Here is a 21,157-nt window from a genome sequence, read left to right as displayed (position 1 = left end):
CTTTCCCATGTTTTTGTCCCCGTGCATAAGCCATCCTAAACCCTCTGCACTTGGCCAAATTCAACATTTGCGGCTTCATATCTCAAGGCTGCCTGCCCGGAGTCACATCCCTCTCCCCTGGACTCTCCAGTGAACACCCACACTTCCCTCAACCCTCAGCTCAGTGCCTTCTTCCATGGAGATTTTCCTGCTCTCTACTCCCGGTCCAGAAGTTCCTGCTTCCACCAATCTCCCCTTGACTGGCTCCAGTACATCTCATCCCATGGCTAAAACGCTTCTCTTCACCAGCTAGCCTCCCCCATGATTTTGTGACCTTCCAGACACCAGGGATGGTGCCTGACTCATTCCAGTGTGGAGAACAGCATCCGACTTCAGGTTTGTGAATGAACAAACAAGTGAATAAAAGGTAAAATACTCCAGGCACAGTAATGAAAACGTCAACAGTAACAACAGCAGTGGTACTGATGACGAATAGTATGGAGCGTGTGCGTGTTCTGGGCCAAGCATTATACCAATCGCCTTTACCCAAATGATTACATCCCTCAAAGAATTGTGAGGTATGGGCTCCGAATAATAGAAGCCAATCAGTAGTGAGCTATTACCACGTGTCTAAGCACGTCTAAGCATTGTATATGTACTTGCTCATTAAGCCTCACAATAGCCTTATGAAATATAGTAAAGCTATTATTATTTCCCTTTTATAGATGAGGCTACCAAGTCCTTGACAAATGAAGTTATTTGCCTCAGGTCACACATCTAGTAAGTAATGGAGCTGGGATTCGTCTCCTTAGAGTCAATGGCTGGACTCCAGACTCCATCACTATGTACTTCCAAATGCCCTTGTCAAAATTTAGAATAGCTGTAACTGTCATGAATAGTCGTGAACGTTCAATGTGGTCACTGCGAACAGGTCTCAATTTCAAAAGACATTTTTGGGGAGTGAGCATGGGCTTCACATGCCTCTGCACACAGCACCTCTGAGTTGCCTGTCACTTAATCCCTGCCACCATGATATTTGACATTTTTGGTTGTATCAGTTGGGATAGGTAACATGATAAAACATCTTAGCATGAATAAACGCAGAAGACATGACCAGGAGTGCTTTGGAAAAGCCATTTGTTCTGGATTCCTAAGTCATAATCCTCCAGGAAAAGGGCTTGAAATCCAGACTTGCTGGAAACCAACAATAGACTAAACATTGCATGCTCACATCCACGCCAGAACATGGGATGTTACAGAAGCCAGACTTGCCAGCTTCCATCTCTGGCCCCTTGCAATACAGAGAGGAGCAGAATCTAGGAAGTCCACACAGTGTGTGCTGTGATTCAGCATGAATGCTTGAGTTGTAAGTGGACTTCAGACTTCGAACCAGTGTGGGGCCTGTCGTTTCCCAAATCCAGAATCTTTGGGAGCTAGAGTCAGAGGGAGGGAGCTGAAGACAGTAGATGTAGTGACAAATCTGTAGTCCCTCAACTGGGGGCTTGAATTCATGCTCTATAATTTACTCTTTGGTGTGAACCTGGGCAAATTAACCTATTTGAACCTCAGTTTTATTGTCTGTAAAATGGGGGTAATAGCATCCACTATATGTTTGTGAGAATTAAATGAAAAACGCCCACATATAAAGGTCTTCCTAATAATGAATAACATTTATTGAGCACCTCCAATGTCAGGCAATGCTTTAAGCATTTTTTAAAACATGTCTGAACTTATTTAATCCTCCCAAGTACCCTATGAAGAAGGAACCTGGAAATCAATAGGCTCTTCTGGGACACCAGAGACCTGGGAGCCAGGAATGGAAATGGTCAAACACACTGACTGTCCCACATGGAAGATGTATCCTGATAAAGCTACTGCCTGATTCAGATGGCAGCCCTTTACCTCTACTTTTGAAGAGGCAGCACAGTAATGGCTGGAGACGGACCGACTTTGGAGTCAGACAGACCTGGTTCTCAGCCCAGCTTTTCCATGGACTGCTGAACATTCTCAGCAAGTTCCTTAACCTCTCTGAGCTATAGTGTCCTCAGTTATATCCTGAGGGATAATTCTCTGAGCTAAGGTGTAGCAATGAGGAGTAACTGATACAAGATCTACAAAGAACTTAGCTTTAAGGAGTGCTCAGCAATGAGGGAGCTTATTGTTACTATTATCATTTTTATTATTATTTCTTAAATGTGAGCTGTCAGTATTTGCGGTCCCACCCTTGCCTCAGACCAGTCTTAAGGCAGGTCTCAGCGCCTCTGTGCTCTCACAAAGAAATTCATCCATACCAAAGATGGAGTTTCCTGGAGATGTTATCAGGGAGACAGAGGCGGTCATTTACATTACACATCCCAGGACAAGTGTTTGGAATCCTCTTGACGTCTTTCTTCTCCTGAATCTAGTTTCTGCACTGACCCTCAACTTGCTGGTCTGTTTACCAGGTGACGCTCTATTCTCCCACTTCCAAGTTTTCCCACGAGCCTCTGTCTCTCACCCCTTTTCAATACCAAATTTTGCATCTAAACTTGCACACCCTACTCCACAAACCCAAAGGGCTGACGTTGTCCCGCTGCTCCTCCTTAGAAGGGAGTTTAATAGTTAGGGCTCTCAGCTCTGCCCCACCCTAGGCACGCAGCCTATCAAAGCCCTATCTAGACGCACACTGAAAGGTGTTCTAGTGAGATTTTCTCTGTCACATTCCATCATTACTCCTCTTCACCACTCACATTGGGTGGCGTGCCACATAGTAAGTACTCAGTAAATGGCAGTTGTCTGTGATTATTTACAGAACATTCCTATTGATTGCTAGTAAAGCAGGTTTCTTATTGACTTCTATTAGGAAATATACTTAACTGATGGAGTAATTTTGCATACCTGGGTGTCACAAATTTATAAATTTTATAAACAAGTGACATTTTACAGTGGCCTTCTCTCGGATTTGTTCAAATGATGAAGACTCTTTCCACAGTTGTACATGTAATACCATTTTTAAAAACTAGCATTTGCTTGACGCGTACCGACTAAATAAATCAATAAGGAAAGTTGAATTGGTAGGGAAACATCCTTGCCTGGTCTCTTAATAACAAGGAAGTCAGAATGATACAAAGCAGCAACCATTTTGGTGAGAAGGGGAAACAAAACAGCCATTGGTCTGCTTGATGTAAAATACCAGTGACCACCAAGCAATATTAGCAATCGGGCAAAATCATCAAAATTCCAAATGTTATTAATTCTGCTTTCAAAGAATTGGGCTAGCAGGTCTTACAGAGTCTTTTACAGAGAAACAAAGAGGGGTGCGTGTGTGTGCGTGCGTGTGCGTGTGTGTGTGTGTGTGTGTGTGTGTGTGACTAGTAGAGTAGGTCTCTGGCTATTTCAGTCATCTTCCTAAAGCAGTTAACCTTGACCCCGAAGCTGACGAGTAGTGCTTTCCGCTATAGTTACAGAAGAAGGAAGGCCTGCCATTCTTGGGCAGAAAAGGACTGACCGTGGGATTTTACTTTCTTTTTTAGAACTACCTTCTCCGCTCAGGAATTTGCAGATCTTGGTGATCTGTTATGTTTCCAAAGGATTTTGTAATTCTTTTTGACCTTGGTGTCTTTAGTTCAGGGACATGAACCCAAGGGATTAGGCTAGGGGACAGGAAACTAGGAAAAAAAGATCACAAGAGACAGAAACTAGGGGGGATAGCATTTACCCAGCACCCACTCTATTTCAGGCATGCAACCAGTTGCTTTTACCTGTATAATGATGTTTAATTGTCACTGCCTTCCAAGAGACTGGTATAATTATTTTCTTTAAATAAAGGAAGAAACTGAAACTCAGAGGGTAAGAGGCTTGCCCAAGCTCTCAGAGCTAGTGAGGGGCAGTTGAAAGGTTTCTTGGTTTTCTGATTCCAGCTCTCACATTCTCTTCAGTATACTTAACGCCCGTGTGAGATAGAAAAGAAGAAACTTGCTATGGTTTCCCATAGCCAAACTCCTTGCGTGCCTTTGGAGGTACATAAGGTGGTGATAAGAGCTCAGGCTTAAGAGACAGACAAGACCGTTTGTAACTTACCTGTAAGACAGTACCGGTTGTTAAAATAATGAAAACTAAAATATTTTCATAATAATTCATAAACTGCTGCTGACCTGAGCCCCTCGAGTGGTCCCTCTGCTACCTCCACCATCCCACCCCCCCAACCCCCACCCTGCCCCCCACTTCCACCTCAGGACTTCTCAGACTTCTCCCCTTCAGCAACCAAATAGTTAAGTCATTGCCCATTAGGAGGCCTCGGAGAACTTAATACAATTCTTTGGCCAATTTATTCTGATTCTTTTTTTTTTATGATTTAATTAAATTTATTGGGGTAACAATGGTTAATAAAATTATATAGGTTTCAAATGTACAATTCTATAATACATCATCTATATATCACATTGTGGCTCACCACCCAGAGTTAGTTCTCCTTCCATCACCATATATTTGACCCCCATGGGTTTCAATACTATATCAGTTGTTAACAACTTTGAATATTTTCCCTGCCCCTAGCCTGCTTCTTCCCCTCCCTCACACCCAGTTCATCTATAGAAAGTTCCATCTTTGCCAATGTGGGTCCTTGATTTATGGGATGCTGAATCTGGAAAATGGGCAGACTAGAACTAGAAAGGGAGACTGAAAGGAAAACTGAGTTGATCTGTGGAAAAAAGAGTTGAGAAGGCTAGGAAAGGAAATAAAGTCTTGAAGACTGAAGTTTGAGAGAGTGTCAGTGTATTTGCGGGAATATTGGAACCACACAGTGTGTGGTTTGCTGGAACCATAGTGTGTGTGGTTCTGGGAAAGTACTATAATTTAATGAATTAATAGGGAGGAAAGACTTCCTGAGTAGTGTTGCTGAGAATTGGTCTTCATTCAAGTTCCCAAGAGACATAAGGAAAAAAAGAAAGGGAATTTGTCCATGATTACTACTGAGCCATGCTTATTTACAGTCTACTCAGTGTAGAGACGAAGCCACACAGAGCCCTGGATTTATGAAGGTTACAATAAGATTGCCTCTAAGGTTCCTTCTAATGTTAACCATAAACAAAACACCTGACCTGACCCCTCGGAGGTTGTTCAACTTCTATGGGCTCTAAAGTAGATGACAAAGTGTGGGGTTACATAGTACTGGACACAGTAAGTCCGTCATAGTCTTAGATCTACCTATAACCCACTATGAGGTTTTAGGAGAGTCTCTTACCTGTATGGGTCTCAGTATTTTTGTGTGTAATTTAGGGAAGACAATATTTATTGTTGTTGCTCCTTTTAAAGTTCTTTTTACTAGTTTTTGAGTTCTATGTGCCAGACACTCTGTTTTATGTCTATTACTTAATTGCAGACCTACAACAAATCTGTGAATTATGTATGATGGTTTCCTTTTCACAAAGTAGACCCAGAAAACATGAGCAACTTGCTCAATGACTCTCACCTAAACTGTGGCAGAACTGGATTCAGTGTCCTCTCTTGCTCCAAATCCAGTGCTTTTGCTTTATGGCTTCCCAGTCTGCCTGAAGACCCTAAAATGGAAGATGTGAGTAAGCTTTTGTACCAGAGAATGCTTTCAAACATGTACATAAAATGTCATAGAAATAAATATCAGGGGTTTAAAAATATCTTATCAACTACTCGTCTTTTAAAGTACTCATCTCTACTTTTGTCATTTCATCAGAATTGCCATTCCATATTTGGGGTGCACACTGTTTTGCACCATCCAGATCCCCTTTCAATGAAGAACTAGTTATTACCCCAGCGGCTGCTGGGAGTGCTATCAGCAGACAGCCTTCCGTGATCCCTCAGCTGCAGAGGGACACCTCCCCCCCCACCAGTCACACCCCTACCTGGAGCAGCTCACATTCAGTGACTGATTAATGCAGCAGTATGAAGACTTGGCCACCTGGGCCTAACTTTGGACAACTTTGAAGGGTCATTCTGGGTCCTGAGCTCTTGGTGGCACAGTCAAATTTGTTTTGGGGTCTGCATCATGGATTGCCTTCTCACTCTGTCAGTGCTGCTCTGACCTTGCCTCCTTCCCCAGGTGTCAATCCCCAGGCACTCCCTAAAAATGTCCTGGGGACTAAACACCTTCTGCGTTTGCTTCCTGGAGGACTCAGTCTGTGACAATATTGTATGATACTTAGTTCTTTATGAGTGCAAACACTGCTAACCTTACGCTTCTTGAGGGCAGAAAACTCATTTTATTCATTCTTAAATCACCAGGGCTTGGCCTGGTATTAGGTCCAGAAAAGATGCTGATTATATTTTCAATGAAGGAGAGAAATAGACCTATAAATCTTTAGGATAATAATATTAGTTAACACTTATATAGTAGTTATAATCTGCCAAATACTATTTTAAGGGCTTCGAACATAACTCAATTAACTCTCATAACAATCCTAGGAAGTTATTATTATGATTATTATTATTCCTATTTTACAGATGAATAAAGGGAAATACCTAATGGCTATAAGTTCTGCCCAGAGCCACACATCTAGTGACGGATCTGTGTTTTAATTGCCAGGACTCTGTCTCTGGGGTCCACTCTCGTAACTGCTCATCTTTACTGCTTTGCTTCTTGTATCCTTGTACATATCAATCTCTCACCCACATATTTACCAGAGAGGGATAGAAAAGAGCTAGGTAAGGAGAGGCGAAGGGATAGTCCTCTTATTCCAGCGGCCCTGAATCATCACAGAATATATCCGAGGGATGAAAAGTCTGCTCAATGTGCCTCGCCTGCAGGCTTGGCATATTCAGGGTGGGAGGCTGCAATGCCCCCCACGTGATTTGGGTACACAGCAAGGTTTTGGAACCACTGATGCATGTGGCACTTTCAGGCACACAGGAAGCACTTATAAAAATGCCAAATGGAGGCCCAGGGATGTGAAGTGATCTGGCAGTGGCCACCATGGCAGAGCGAGAAACAGTCAAGACTCCTCTGTTCCAGGGTCCCAGCCCAGGTCTCTTTGAGCTATGCTTCCTGAGGCTGGGCCAGGAATCTGCCCTGGCAGGGGGAACCACATACCTCACACGTGCATCTAATGATTCCTCAGGAAGTGGAGGCTTTGGGGCCAAACGCTGCACCGGAAAGGGGAGGGGAGAGCCCTTCAGGAGGGGGTCAGCAGAGCCAGCTTGCTCAAAGCATTGTCCTTTCCTTCCTCCGACAGGATGCCAGGAGCCCCACAGAAAAGGGACTCATTTGTCTTCATTCCCAACACAATAACTTGCTGCTGGCCTTTCTCTTGGGCCTTGTTCAGAGCAACAGGATACAATCTCTGCCAAGAGAGAAGGAAGGAAGGAGGAAGGGAGGGAAATGACAGGAGCTCAGAATCTCTAGGCCCCCAGCCTGGATCCTGGAGCCAGAAGAGACCCCGCACCTTGAAGCTAAGGACCCAGCCTACGTAGGAGCGTCTGGGTCCAACTGGGCCTGGTAGGACAAACAGTTTTCAGTTGCAGGGCAAGCCTTACTCAGAGGTAAGGTGAGCAACCGTTATAAGCTATCATTTCTGGGTGGCTTCTGTCCAACTTTTATCTTAATCTAGTCTTCTGTGCACATTTAGAGAGGAAAATAAATAGGATCAATGCAGAACAGGACTTTCGTTCCTTTCTCCTTTGGAGTTAAAAAGAAGAATGTATGCTTTGGAGCTTTTTTTGTAATTGAGATTTTTCTGGCTCACCCCAGAGCTACAGCAGCAGAAACTGTGTGTGTGTGTGTGTGTGTGTGTAGGGGGGTGGGGGCTTAGCCATAGTAGAGGTGGAGGGTGGGGTGGGTGGAGGAATTGGTATCATGCTGAAATCTACCACGGTAGGTATTATCAAAACAATGAACAATCAATAAATTTAAAAAACTTTTAATTGGGTTCCAAATATACGCCAAACACTGCTGGGGATGAGTTGTACATTGTCAACCCAGAAACTTACAGTTTAGTAGGTGGCTTAGACAGATAATGGATAACTAAGGGTGTTAGAATTACCTGTACAGCAAGCGTCAGCAGCTGGGAGTCTGAGGGACTCCCATAAAAAGACCTCCCTCCACCCCCCCAACCCCAGTCTAAGCACATAGGGAAGGTGAACAGCTTAAAGGGAGTTTAAGATCGCCTTCCTGGCCAGGAATGGTTCCAGAAGAAAGTTGCACTCATTTTAGATTAACATTCTAGTCTTGCCTCTAAGACTCTTCCGAGGTGCAGAGCAAAAAATCATCATAGTCAATTAAAACATGGGCCCTTGATGTGAACTCTGCTTCCTGTCAAAGAAATCACAGAATTTTTTTTTTTTTTTTAACTAAATTTACTTAAGATTTCAGCACAGACACATTTTGGTTCTTAGATTCTCTCCCCCTCCCCCCACCCCGGTATTTCCAATCTAGAGTTGGAATGCAGAGATAAGATGGTGAAGAGGGCCTGAAGAAATTTCTGTGGTGGGCCCTGGGGTAAGAAGGTGAAATAACAGGTTCCTGGCCTTTCCTGTGGAGCTCCCCAGCCTGGCTGTAGCTCACAGTTAAAAGCAGCAGACTGGAATCAAGTCCAAATGGATTCAACCCAAATCATTCAAACCTGGGTTCTAATACTGATGCCACCACTTGATTTCTGTGTGAACTTGGGCAAATTAATTTCTCTGAGACTCCGCTTCCATATCTGCAAAACGAGACTGCTGATAATAGTTCTTGCATTATTATGAAGATTAATTTAGCAAAGCTTTGCACAGTGCGGACACTGAAAGCAAGGTTAGCGATGATTAATTCAGCAGGCTGTGAAAAGGAGGGTGGGGCTAACTTTAGGGAGACGGTGACCCTGACATTCATGTGTAGCCCAAAGTATTGACTGAAAGACAGATGACTTCCTTATGTAGCTAGTAAGCTCCTCTTCACCCCAAACTCCCACAACCCTTGACCCAGACTCACCTCTAATAAAGAACAGCTCAAACTGGTTAAAGAGAGCACATTTTGACTCCCCGTGCCCCTGCTGGGATGAAGTGACTCTGGTGGAGCAAGTTTATTGAAACACAAACTAATCATTTCTGTTGCCAAAGTAGGCTTTTGGCAGAGCCTTGTGAAGAAAGAAAGAGTGAAAAAATGTATCCTGCATTGCTGAGACAGCATTGTATTTAGACAATTAAATTTGGAAAAGCAAGACAGTTCCTGTAACGACCTCCCACACCCCCTCCTCCAAGAACAAAAGGTTTTGTTGAAAGTATTCATATGGATATTAATACCGACACTTTAATGAGCCCCTCAGTAAACTCATCAGCAGTAATTACCCCCAGCCTTGGTGCCACCCGTGGGAAGGTACCAAATTGCGCCTCCAAAAATTAGTCACTTGTAAGTTAACCCCACAGTCACGTCAAGCAGCCTACACTTGATGGCTGATTCACGAAGATTCCTTGACATCTCCGTAGTTAAAGGGGCCAGATCACCATGGGTAGTCTGCAGAAAGGGAAAATTGCATGTTTGCAAAAGACCTACATGTCAGAGAAAGGAGTTTTGAGAAAACCAGAGACAGAGCTCTATTATTGGGTTAGTGATGGCAGCAGCACTAGTACGCTGAGCACTTACTAAGTACTTGCTGGGTGCCAGACACAGTGGAGAGCATTGCACCTGCCCAATCTAGTTTAATCCTCATCTAAATTCCTGGAACAGGGATGTTTCTAGGATGCCCATTTTACAGATGATAAACCGAGGCTCAGAGAACATAAAGGGCTCTGTCCAAAGTTTCAGTGCTGAAATGGCAGGGATAGCGATGTGAACCAAGTCTCTAGGAGAGATTCGAGTTTCACCTGTGAAACAGGGATAGATGAAAAAAGTTGAGCATTTTCTCCTCACTTACTAAAGACATGTTAGACGTTGAATTTTGCCTTGGCCATAGCCTTGACCCTCAGTATGTAAATCCATAGAGGGAAGACTGTTCTGCCTTCCTAACCTTCCTCACTCTTTCTCTACATTTTTCCCTCTCAGGCTCAGAGTCCACACACAAGACCAGGGTTCAGACTTCTCATCTGCTGCTTTGGCTTCCACATCTTTGTTCAGTCTTTTTCCTTTCCTTTTTCCTAGTTGGTTATTTAAAGAAATAACCAAACTTGCTCTGAGAGAGACCAAGAATGAAAGAGAGTGAGTAAATAAGAGTGAATGAGAGAGAGAATAAAAGAACAAAAAGGGGCAAATAAGAGTGAGGAAGAGAGGGGGAGAGAGAGAAAGAGAGAAAGAGAGAAAGAGAGAAAGAGAGAAAGAGGAGAGGAGAGGGGAGGGGAGGGGAGGGGAGGGGAGGGGAGGGGAGGGGAGGGGAGGGGAGGGGAGGGGAGGGGAGGGGAGGGGAGGGGAGGGGAGGGGAGGGGAGGGGAGGGGAGGGGAGGAGAGGAGAGGAGAGGAGAGAAGAGAAGAGAAGAGAAGAGATCTGGCTTTGAAATCTCCCAGACTTGGTTTGAATCATTGCTTTTACTATCCGTACAATTTTTAGTAAAGCTCTCGGACTCAGTTTCCTCATATGTACAATGAAGGTGGGACTACTTATAAGATTGTTGTGAGGATCAAATAAAATAATGTTTATGCATTTCCTGCTACCCAATGGGCACTCAGTAAACCTACCACGTCCTTCCTTCGTTTCTCCCTTCCTTTCTCCCCCTCTCTATTCCCTCCTTCCTCTCTCCCTCATCAAGCATCACCTAAACCCCAGGTACATTCCAAGGTATCCCTACAGACGTTACCAGTTAGTCCTTCAGCATCTCATGAATGACACTGTATTATAGTCTCATTTTACAATAAGGCCTAGAGAGAGAACATCATAAATTAGGATCACACAGCAAGTGACTGCTCCAGCCAGCATTCCAATGCAGATCTGTCTTTCTCCACTACTTGGGGGGAGAGGGGGGGAAGCATTTGTACTGATGGGTTTTTACAGTTTTCTTCTTTGGAAGTTTCACTGGAGGGCTGTTGAGAAAATTATCCAAATCATGTTAATGAGCAATTGAGTGCTGGAGTTTCTCTGAGGGAAGGTAGTGAACAAAAGCTTCTGGTTAGCACTGGCAGCCCCTAGCTGTGATCATTACCTCAGCTGATACCACCAAGGGCTCTCCGCTCAAGTAATTAACTCAATTGCCTCCTCTAAGGGTGAAGTGGGGCTAATAAAACTTAACCACCTAGCTTATGGGTGGATGATCCTGTGCTCATTGATGAAGTGTTTTCTGAAACCATCTGGTGCAGAATTGTGTCATCCTACAAGCCCAATGAGTACCGGCTGGGCCGAGGGAGGCACCAGTGCACTGAAGGAGCCCTTCAAAGCCTCGATGTGGGCACAACAGAGCTGGATCTGAATCTAAGATCCATCACTAATGAGCTTGGGATGTCCAGTGAAGCTCTCAACCTGAGGCCTGGTTCCTCCTCTATAAAATGGAGTTAATAGAATTCACATCCCTGGCCGGCCTGGTGGCTCAGGCGGTTAGAGCTCCATGCTCCTAACTCAGAAGGCTGCCGGTTCGATTCCCACATGGGCCAGTGGGCTCTCAACCACAAGGTTGCCGGTTCGACTCGACTCCCACAAGGGATGGTGGGCAGCGCCCCCTGCAACTAAGATTGAAAGGACAACAGCTTGACTTGGAAAAAGTCCTGGAAGTACACACTGTTCCCCAATAATGTTCTGTTCCCCTTCCCCAATAATAAAAATCTTTAAATAATAATAATAAATAATAATAAAGTACCAAGGGCTAGATCCTGGGCCCTTGGCTTTAAATAAAAAAACTAAAATAAATAAAGAATTTACATCTGGATATAAAAGAAAGATCTTGATAAAGAATCCTGCACACAGTAGGTACTCAGCAAACTTGATGTTCCTTCCCCTAAAGCAGTTCTCTCTGGGGAAGGAGAAGAGGAAGGAGAAAGAAATTCTGTCCCCAGACAAACTCATTTACTTCCCCTCTTTAGGGATATGACAGTTTCCCAACTCAGATTTGTGAATTTGAGTAGGCAAATCATTTTTATTGATGGTGTCGGTTTAAATGGTTGTATCTAGTTCGTGTCTTCCTCCCCCCCACTGCCCCATTACTTCATAAATCGCTTTCTTGCTTTTTCTTTCTCACCGATAGTCACTCTTTATTGAGCACTTACTCTGCTACACGCTGTGCTAAATGCCTTCCCGAGTTACCTTATTTCACAACAATAATAAATGAGTTATCTCATTTATTCTCTAACAACCCAGTGGAATAAATACCATCGTAATCTGTATTTTACAGTGAGGAAATCAAAGCACAGAAAAGTAAAGAAATGGGTCCAGGGTCATAGAGTAATAAGAGTCATAGGAGGGAGAGTTGAATCGTAAACAGAGGTCTATCCAATTCCAATGTGCTTTTAGCATGATTGAGGTCAAGAACCCTTTTTTAGATCTTCCTGTAAGTGTCCTGTTGAGTAGGCTGTGGATGCATGAAGCTTTAATTCCTTTCCTTATAAGGAAGCTGCTTCCCCTGCATTTCTTCTCTCCCACTTCCCACATACAGTAATGTGGGGCATGATGGTGGTGAACAGCTACAACCACAGGGAAGGGCAGCACTCCAGGGTATGAGCGGGCACCAAGAAAAAAGGAAACTGAGTCCTTGAATGATCTTGAGGGATGGAGCCCCCATAGTCTACTGGACTTCCTTTTACCTTGTTTAAGTGACTGTATTTGTCTGGGTGAAGCAGCTGAAACACTGTCCTAACTAGAAATATCTAATATTAAATGGCTGTGGAGTCATGGGGAGGACTGAAGAAACACTACGTATATTGAGCTTTTAGAAATGACCCCAACGTCTTGAGCAATCCAGAGATCTTCTACTTCTTCTTGGCCTTTCTATGAAATGTAAGCTTTGGTTCTAAAACACTCCAGCATTACTAGGACTAGGAAAAGACAAGTTATGCCTGCTACAGTCAGAACCAACAGAATGGGTGCCCTGTGCCCTGACTCTTGATCCCCACAAATCAAGCAACTCAGCACTGGGCCCTCCACTGACTGGGCTGCAGAAAAACCAAACATCCTCATGACTAATCTTGCCACAGAAGCAACAGAGTCAGCAGAAGCTTGCCCCCTCACTTCTGCCTTCCAGAAATCATGCCCACGCATCTGATTGGCCAAACCTAAATTACATCCAGAGTTTAGCTGCAAGGGAGTCTAGGACCTGTACCTTTTACCTTTCTAGCACCTACATTATAAGGATATACACAAGACGGGGGATGAGATGGATTTTGGGGTGCTAACCCACTATATCTGGCAAAGTGGATTTATTGCATCCTGAGGGTATACAGTCATTCAACAGATATTTTCTACTGAGCATTTATTATGTGTCAGGCACTGCATTAAATGCTGTGGTCACAGATGAGTACAACACAGTCCTTACCCTCCAAGAGTTCTCCTGTACAATTTACAGCATGGTGTGCTAAGTTCTATGAGGAAAGCAGGGCAGGGATGCTTAAATAGGTCTCATGTATATGTGGGGAAAGAGGGAATGCTGGTCAAGGAGGGCTTGGGCAGGTGATGCCCGCATTTAGTCCTGAAGGAGACACATCTCAGATTTGTGACTAAAAACTTGGACTCTCGGAGAAGACAGTGTTGAATCCTCCTCTACCACTCACTACCTAAAACCTTGAATAAGTTCACTGATAGGCCAGAATGTAAGGCAATGTTTGTTGCCCCTCTTCCCCGTCCACCAAAAATAACCCTCTCTCTCAGAAAACTTTGGGCTGCTATAACAAAATACAACAGACTGGGTAGCTTCTATTTATTTCTCACAGTCCTAGAGGCTGGAAGTCTGAGATCAGAGTACCAGCATGGTCAGGTGAGGGCCTTCTTCTGGGTCACAGACTTTTCTTTATATCCTCCTGTATCAGAAGGGACTAAGGATCTCTGTGGAGTCTCTTGTAAGAGCTCTAGTCCCATTCATAAGCGCTCCATTCTCAGGTCCAAAGTAGGTCCCAAAGGCCCCACCTCCAAATACCATCCCACTGGGCATTAGGATTTCAACATATGAGTTTTGGGGAGACACATTCAGACCATAGTAGGGAGTGGCGTTATATTTAACTCCTTATAAAAATCAGTGCTTTATTTGAACAAAAAGATATAATATTAACTTGAAATAATGTCAATGAGTTTGGTGCATCATGCCTTTGAGAGTAAAAGGCACTCACCCACGATCACACAACTAGAGACTGGTGGAAGCAGAGCTGAACCTTTCTCCTCCGCCCACTTCTTAGCTATGAACCACACCACTCTTCATGCCTACTGGCTTCTCCCTGGTGCTCATTCCCTGCACTGTAGCTAATTTCCACACAGCACTTCTGATGTTTAGGACTTGGCCTTTCTTGTGGACTTTTGACCCAACCTGCACCTTTGGCCTCCCAAGGTATCTCTGAAGGTCTTAGGCTTTAGACATGTGGCCCTGGGGATGCTCTTCTCTGATCTGGCCCCTCTTCTGGTTGGAACTGGACTCAGACTTATCTTGAGTCAGATATACCCCAGTCTAAGCATGTCTTCAGGTCAATAGGAGCAGCTAACATTGCAGATCTAGGCTTTCTTCCTAGATCTGCCAATAATAGGCTGGGATGGTCTCATCTGAATGAACCATAGGGGACCAAACTCAAATTCTAAACAGCTGAGCTGGTTAATATTTGCATAAGCACTCCATACTCAATCACAGGTGATTCCCTTCTTTGTCACACAGCAGGCAGCATTTGACTCATTCCAGCACCTGCACAAATGGGAACCAATAACTAAGGGATTCCCAAACATGTCCCCTGCCCCTGAGTTTCCTGAGATGCCCTGATATCACTGGGCTTGTTGGTTTTTCTGTCCTCACTCTTTCCTAAATCCACCTTAGGCTTTCTCTCAAACACTATTAGAATGATTTTGGGTCAGTCCAGGGCTGGTGGGCCAAGTTCTCAGACTGCAGTGCTTTATCTCACCCAGCGGTACTGAGCTGTATGGAAAGACTAGTGTTCACTTTCTATGTTGCCCTGAGACCTAGACTGCATTCACTTACAACGTACAGACAAAATAAGCTAAGGTTCTAGGAAGACCACAAGCTGGAGAGGCAACCTGCAGGCATGGAAAGAGTCCAGGTCTGGGACTCTAAAGAGAGGAATTGAAACTTTAGTGTTGATGCTGACAAGCTGTGGGGGCAGAGCCCCAAAAAGCAGTTTCCAGGCTCTCGGCCTCACATAGAAAGGTGTTGGCTCAGGTAGTAAATGGCCAACTGTGATTGCATGGCCATCAGCTGTGGCTAGTTGGCCGTCAGCTGTAACCAGTGAGCCATTGGCCACTAATATAACTGCCGTGGCTATGCTAGGAGAGGGAGAGGAAAAGATGGCGGTTTGAGAAAAAGGGAAGAGAAAGAGAAGAAGGATGGGGCTAGCAAGAAGATGGCGGCTGGGCTGGCAAGTGTGGATGGCGGTTTGCGGACAGTGTGTATCCAGCCTCCAGTGAGAGTATAGTGCCGCCAGAGAGAATAAAGTGGTATGACTCCCCTACCTATGGCTCCGTGGGTGTTCCTTTTTGGCCTCACCATATCCTGCGTTCTTGTATGGGGAGCGGGAGCAGAGACCCCGCAGGCCTCCCTGCACGACAAATGGCGCAGCGAGCAGGGTCTCCGCACGACACATGGCGTAGTCGGCAGGATATGGTGCCGGCCAAAGCTCCCCGAAGGACGGTGGAGCAGTTTGTGCGTATGAACACCCAATCTCTGGAAGACCAGGAGGAGCAGCTGCCGGAGAGCTGGACCCCCGTGGAGGGGTGGGAGGACGTGGACGGTTCTCCCACCAGCGCAGGAAAAGCCATGCAGCTGTTGCAGAGATGGAGCCCCGTGGAGAGGTGGAAAGATGTGGACGGTTCCCCAACCAGCACAGGCCGGAGAAAGCGAAGGTCGTTGCAGCCCTGTGGGCCGGGGAGGTTCCTGTTCAGGCAGCCCGGATGCAGGACTTGTAGTCCCAGGAGGTAACGCTTGCTGAGTCCTCCGTGGGAGATGAGGGTGAGGTCAAGGTCGTCCCTCACCCCCAGGACAGCCCTGGTGAATGACTATGGACTATGGGGAATTGCCTTCCATCCCTAATTTAATGGACCGCTTGACTGTTTGTTTGGGAACTGTTGTTAGTGGAACTGGGGGATATTTGCTTTTGTCTCTTGACTAGCCGCCATTGAGAATATGTAAGCACCTTGATTGTGAGTCGCTGTTGTTCCAGCAGGGTACCCTGAGAGGCACAGAGAGAGTGGCAGTGCGCTGAGAGGTCTGGCTGAGCCCTGAAGATACCCTGGCTGTGCCCAGGAAGTCGGGCTGTTCCCAGAGAGAGTAGTAGAGCCCTGAAGGTACCCTGGCTGTGCCCAGGAAGTCGGGCTGTTCCCAGAGAGAGTGGCAGTGCCCTGAGAGCCCTGGCTGAGTCCAGGAAGTGTGGCTGAGCCCTGAAGTTACCCTGGCTGTGCCCAGGAAGTCGGGCTGTTCCCAGAGAGAGTGGCAGTGCCCTGAGAGCCCTGGCTGTGTCCAGGAAGTGTGGCTGTTCCCAGAGAAAGTGGCAGTGCCCTGAGAAATCCTAGCTGTGCCCGGGGAAACTAGTGGTACCCTAAGAAGTCCAGGAAGTCTGGCAGTGCCCAGGAGTACTGGTGGTGCCCTGAGAAACCCTGGCTGTGTCCGGGAAGACAGGTGGTACCCTAAGAAGTCCAGGAAGTCTGGCTGTGCCCAGGAGTACTGGTGGTGCCCTGAGAAACCCTGGCTGTGTCCGGGAAGACAGGTGGTACCCTAAGAAGTCCAGGAAGTCTGGCAGTGCCCAGGAGTACTGGTGGTGCCCTGAGAAATCCTAGCTGTGCCCGGGGAAACTAGTGGTACCCTAAGAAGTCCAGGAAGTCTGGCAGTGCCCAGGAGTACTGGTGGTGCCCTGAGAAACCCTGGCTGTGTCCGGGAAGACAGGTGGTACCCTAAGAAGTCCAGGAAGTCTGGCCGTGCCCAGAAGCACTGGTGGTGCCCTGAGAAACCCTGGCTGTGCCCAGAGAGCCTGGCTGTGTCCAGGATATTGCATTCACCCCCAGGCTCCTCGCACAGGTCCCCTCGCGGAAGACGCTTGTCGCGTAGATTGTGAGGCGAGAGCCTGTAGGGGTGGAGTGTGGGGGCAGAGCCCCAAAAAGCAGTTTCCAGGCTCTCGGCCTCACATAGAAAGGTGTTGGCTCAGGTAGTAAATGGCCAACTGTGATTGCATGGCCATCAGCTGTGGCTAGTTGGCCGTCAGCTGTAACCAGTGAGCCATTGGCCACTAATATAACTGCCGTGGCTATGCTAGGAGAGGGAGAGGAAAAGATGGCGGTTTGAGAAAAAGGGAAGAGAAAGAGAAGAAGGATGGGGCTAGCAAGAAGATGGCGGCTGGGCTGGCAAGTGTGGATGGCGGTTTGCGGACAGTGTGTATCCAGCCTCCAGTGAGAGTATAGTGCCGCCAGAGAGAATAAAGTGGTATGACTCCCCTACCTATGGCTCCGTGGGTGTTCCTTTTTGGCCTCACCATATCCTGCGTTCTTGTATGGGGAGCGGGAGCAGAGACCCCGCAGGCCTCCCTGCACGACAAATGGCGCAGCGAGCAGGGTCTCCGCACGACACAAGCCCTGTGAACTTTTGACAAATGATTCCCCCTACCCTACCTGTTTCCTTAGTAGTAAAAATGTGGAAGTTAGTTAGACTAGATCAAGGCTTTTCCAATGTTAATGTGCATATAAATCACCCTGGGATCTATTGAAATGCAGATTTTTGATTCAGCAGGCCTAGGGTTGATCTGGGCATCTACGTTTCTAACAAGCTCTCAGGTCAAGCTCTTGCTGCTGGACCACAGACCACAGCTGGGGTAAGGGTCTATTTCAAAAGTGCCTTCAGCTCCTGCACTCTGCATACCTCACACTCTTTTTTAGTGATAAGAATGTCTCCAGTGGGTTTAAGTATATGTTTATACACTCATTTGTTAAATAACACACATGTGTGGTTACATATACAGGTGGTCAAAAAATTCAAATAGAGAAATACGAAAACACAGAATGTAGAAGTGCCCTGGTAATCCCACTCCCAAGAGAGAACCACTGTTTAATGGTGTAAAGTATTTAAGAATGTAACCAGCCACCAAAAGTGGCTCTCAGCTACTCCTGCTCAGTGAGCCTGCAGGACCTTTTTCTAAAGGAGTTCAAGTTTCTTCTCCACCTCAATCATTGCAAACATCTCAGTGCGGTAGGTGACAAGGAGTAGTGAGTTTGGGCTTATTAAGTGGAGGAGTGGAATTCTTTGTGTTGTATTTTCAGATGGGGATTTAGAGTTTATTGTGACTTCAGAAAGGGATCCTTAGAGAACTAGGGGAGGGAGAATGAAAACACAAAGGACCACAAACATGGTCACCTGGGACTTTCCAAATAGGGACTTTCTCCTCCTTGATTTATCTGTGGGAGCACTGCAGATATTAGGGGGGGAAAGTTTGGCATATGTTTTCCCTACAAAATGTCCTGTGACATCAAAGAGTGATCTAATGGAATGAAGAAAGATGAGAATTTCATCAGCAGTGGACTCAGGCCCTGGTTCTGGCTACCTAGAGCATAATCCCCTTAGGCCAGGGGACCCAGGAGAGGGGAAAGTTTTCATCTTCTGCTACCTCAAGCACACAGGGGATAGGGCCAGATGCAAACTCTGGCTTTGCTGCTGTTTTAAGAGCAGACTCCTGAGACAAGATTCCCCGATTGCCCGCAGGACTACAATGGGACCACTTAAGATGGTTATTCTTGACTTGGTACTTCTTTCTCTTTCTCCAGTCTCTTCCCCTCTCCCCATTCTCCAGGATGGAATCTTGATGCACTTACAAAAGCAGTTCCCCCAAACAAACCCTGCTCTTTCTTGCCCCTGGATCCAGTATAGGCTGTGTCCTATGCCTGCAACACTCCCCTTGTTCTGTCATCTCCCCACAACCGTCGCTGATCTCCTGCCCTCCTCTCCCCTTGCCAAGTGCAGTGGGGAGGCTCTTCTCTCTTCTGGATCTTATATCGCCCCTATAATAACACTTCTTACACACTGTAATGTGATTTTTGTCTCCTACACTAGATCCTTCAGGACAGATACCTTATCCTATTTAAGGTTTTATCTCCTTTCACAGCATAAAGTATACTCGTCAAATATTTGTTGAATGAACGGAAGAAATTTTATTCACTTGAGGAGCATTCAAATGATAATTACTAAATATGCTTGCAAGTATTAATTTCTGGTTAATTGAGAATTTACTAATAAAGATAGGGTTATTGATTCATTTAGTTTGTGGACTAATTTTGAGAAGACAGTGTGGTATAGTGGAAGACATTGGACTTGAGATCAGAGAGACACAAGTCTACCATTTATATATGATTGTATGTCATTAGGCAAGTGCTTGACTTATCTGGCACCATTATCTTCAACAGGAAAAGAATGATTTCTATTATTATCGTAAGTTTAAATAAAATAAGAGACTTCAAAAAACTGTAATGAGATGTGCAAATGTCAGCACTTGTTATAATAGACCATTTAAGGAAATTAAAGAATATACCAAATGACTGTCACCAGCATTGGGGATGGCTCTATGTACAAGTTATGAAGATACTGTCTCTCAGTTACAACACCTCCCCCATCTACCCCCCACCCCCACTCCCACCCCCGCCATTCACACACTTCAGTACTGTTTTGAGAAACTTGGCTGGGACTCTACAAACCAAACGCCTCCTTTGCCAGCAGTTCCCTTTTAGCCTCTACCAATAGGGGATGCTAGAGAGAGACTATAAGATTGGCAGGGGAAGAAGAGACTGGCTCTTCCCAGTTTTCTTCCTGTTCCTGTCAGTGTCACCCCAGTCTTGCCTCTTCACCCTGGCAGCAGCAGTTCCTACCAGTTGGCAATTTTCCAGTACTTAGCGCACCCGCTTCACTGACTCTCCTCCGAGACATCAGTACTAGCCGCTGGCACTCCCTCCTAAGGGGTCTGGGCTGCAGTACCGCAGCTCCTCCTCTAAACTGAGATCTTAGCACCAGCTGAGCAAAACCCCCTTATGTTTCAGTCCACAGGGCCTTTCCTTCAAATTTCTGCATTTTAATTATTCCAACTCCTTCCTTTGTTCCCCTAATACTACAAGGGATAGCAACTTCCTGCAGTTGTTACCTTCTGTTACTCTTTTTGCTACCGTGTTTCCCTGAAAATAAGACCTAGCCAGACCATCAGCTCTAATTTTTGGAGCAAAAATTAATATAAGACCCGGTCTTATTTTAATATAATATAAGACCAGGTGTAATATAATATAATATAATACCAGGTATAATATAATATAATATACTACCAGGTCTAATTAATATAATATAATATAATATAATATAATATAATATAATATAATATAATATATATAATACCGGGTCTTATATTAATTTTTGCTCCAAAAGACGCATTAGAACTGATAGTCTGGCTAGGTCTTATTTTTGGGGAAACATGGTATATTAGTTCTTCCACACTGAATTAACAATTATTTATATTAAATTCTCTTTGTTAAAATAATTGTCTCCTACTGTGTCCTGAATCAATACACTCACTGACATATTAGGTTAGGTTTGGAGAAGAAAAAGGAGGAGAACTTTGTAGAAAAGAGCTCAGGAAACTCTGGCAATCTTTAAGACTCCTTGAAAAATTCTAGAATGTTCCTGTGGTAAACAGCTTCTAAGGTGACCCCCACTGAGCTCTATATTCTGGTGTTCATGTAGAATTGATAGGATGCCGCTTCTAAGATCAGGTTACAAAAAGACTATGGCTTCCATCTTGGATACTTTCTCTTGGATTGCTCACTTTAGGGGAAGCTGGCTGCCCTGTGGATAGACAGTTCTGTAGCCAGACCCACATGGTCTGCAAACACATGAGTAAGCTTGAAAGCAGATCACACTCCCTCCCCTCAGCCTTCCCTCAGATGAGACTGCAGCCGCACCATTTGACTACAACCTCAGGAGAGACCTTTAGCCAGAGGCACCCAGCTAACTCACACCCAGATTCCGGACCCACAGAATTGCAATTATACATGTGTGTTGTTTTGGGCCAGTAAGTTGTGGGGTAGTTTATTATATACAATAGATGACTAATGAAGTTCCTTTTATTTAAAAAACTATGCAAGGACAAAAAGGAAACATTTGTCTAACTCAGTGAATA

At 45.3% G+C, this 21,157-nt stretch overlaps 1 long non-coding RNA gene across 1 annotated transcript in view; it reads right to left on the bottom strand.

The window, feature by feature from the left end:
* LOC109453069 (uncharacterized) overlaps positions 1-21,157 on the bottom strand; it is a 283,158-nt gene that overhangs the window by 12,624 nt on the left and 249,377 nt on the right. The window contains exons 6-7 of the long non-coding RNA XR_012497234.2: positions 7,022-7,271; positions 5,429-5,516 (exon numbers count right to left, since the gene is read on the bottom strand). This is a non-coding gene — a long non-coding RNA (uncharacterized LOC109453069). The remainder of the gene's footprint in view (positions 1-5,428; positions 5,517-7,021; positions 7,272-21,157) is intronic.

This window comes from Rhinolophus sinicus, chromosome 14 (assembly GCF_057876585.1).
Source record: "Rhinolophus sinicus isolate RSI-liver-muscle chromosome 14, RSI-T2T, whole genome shotgun sequence".
Lineage (NCBI taxonomy): Eukaryota > Metazoa > Chordata > Mammalia > Chiroptera > Rhinolophidae > Rhinolophus > Rhinolophus sinicus.
Note: the sequence above shows the minus strand (reverse complement) of the source record. Positions and strands in the feature narration are given on the sequence as shown.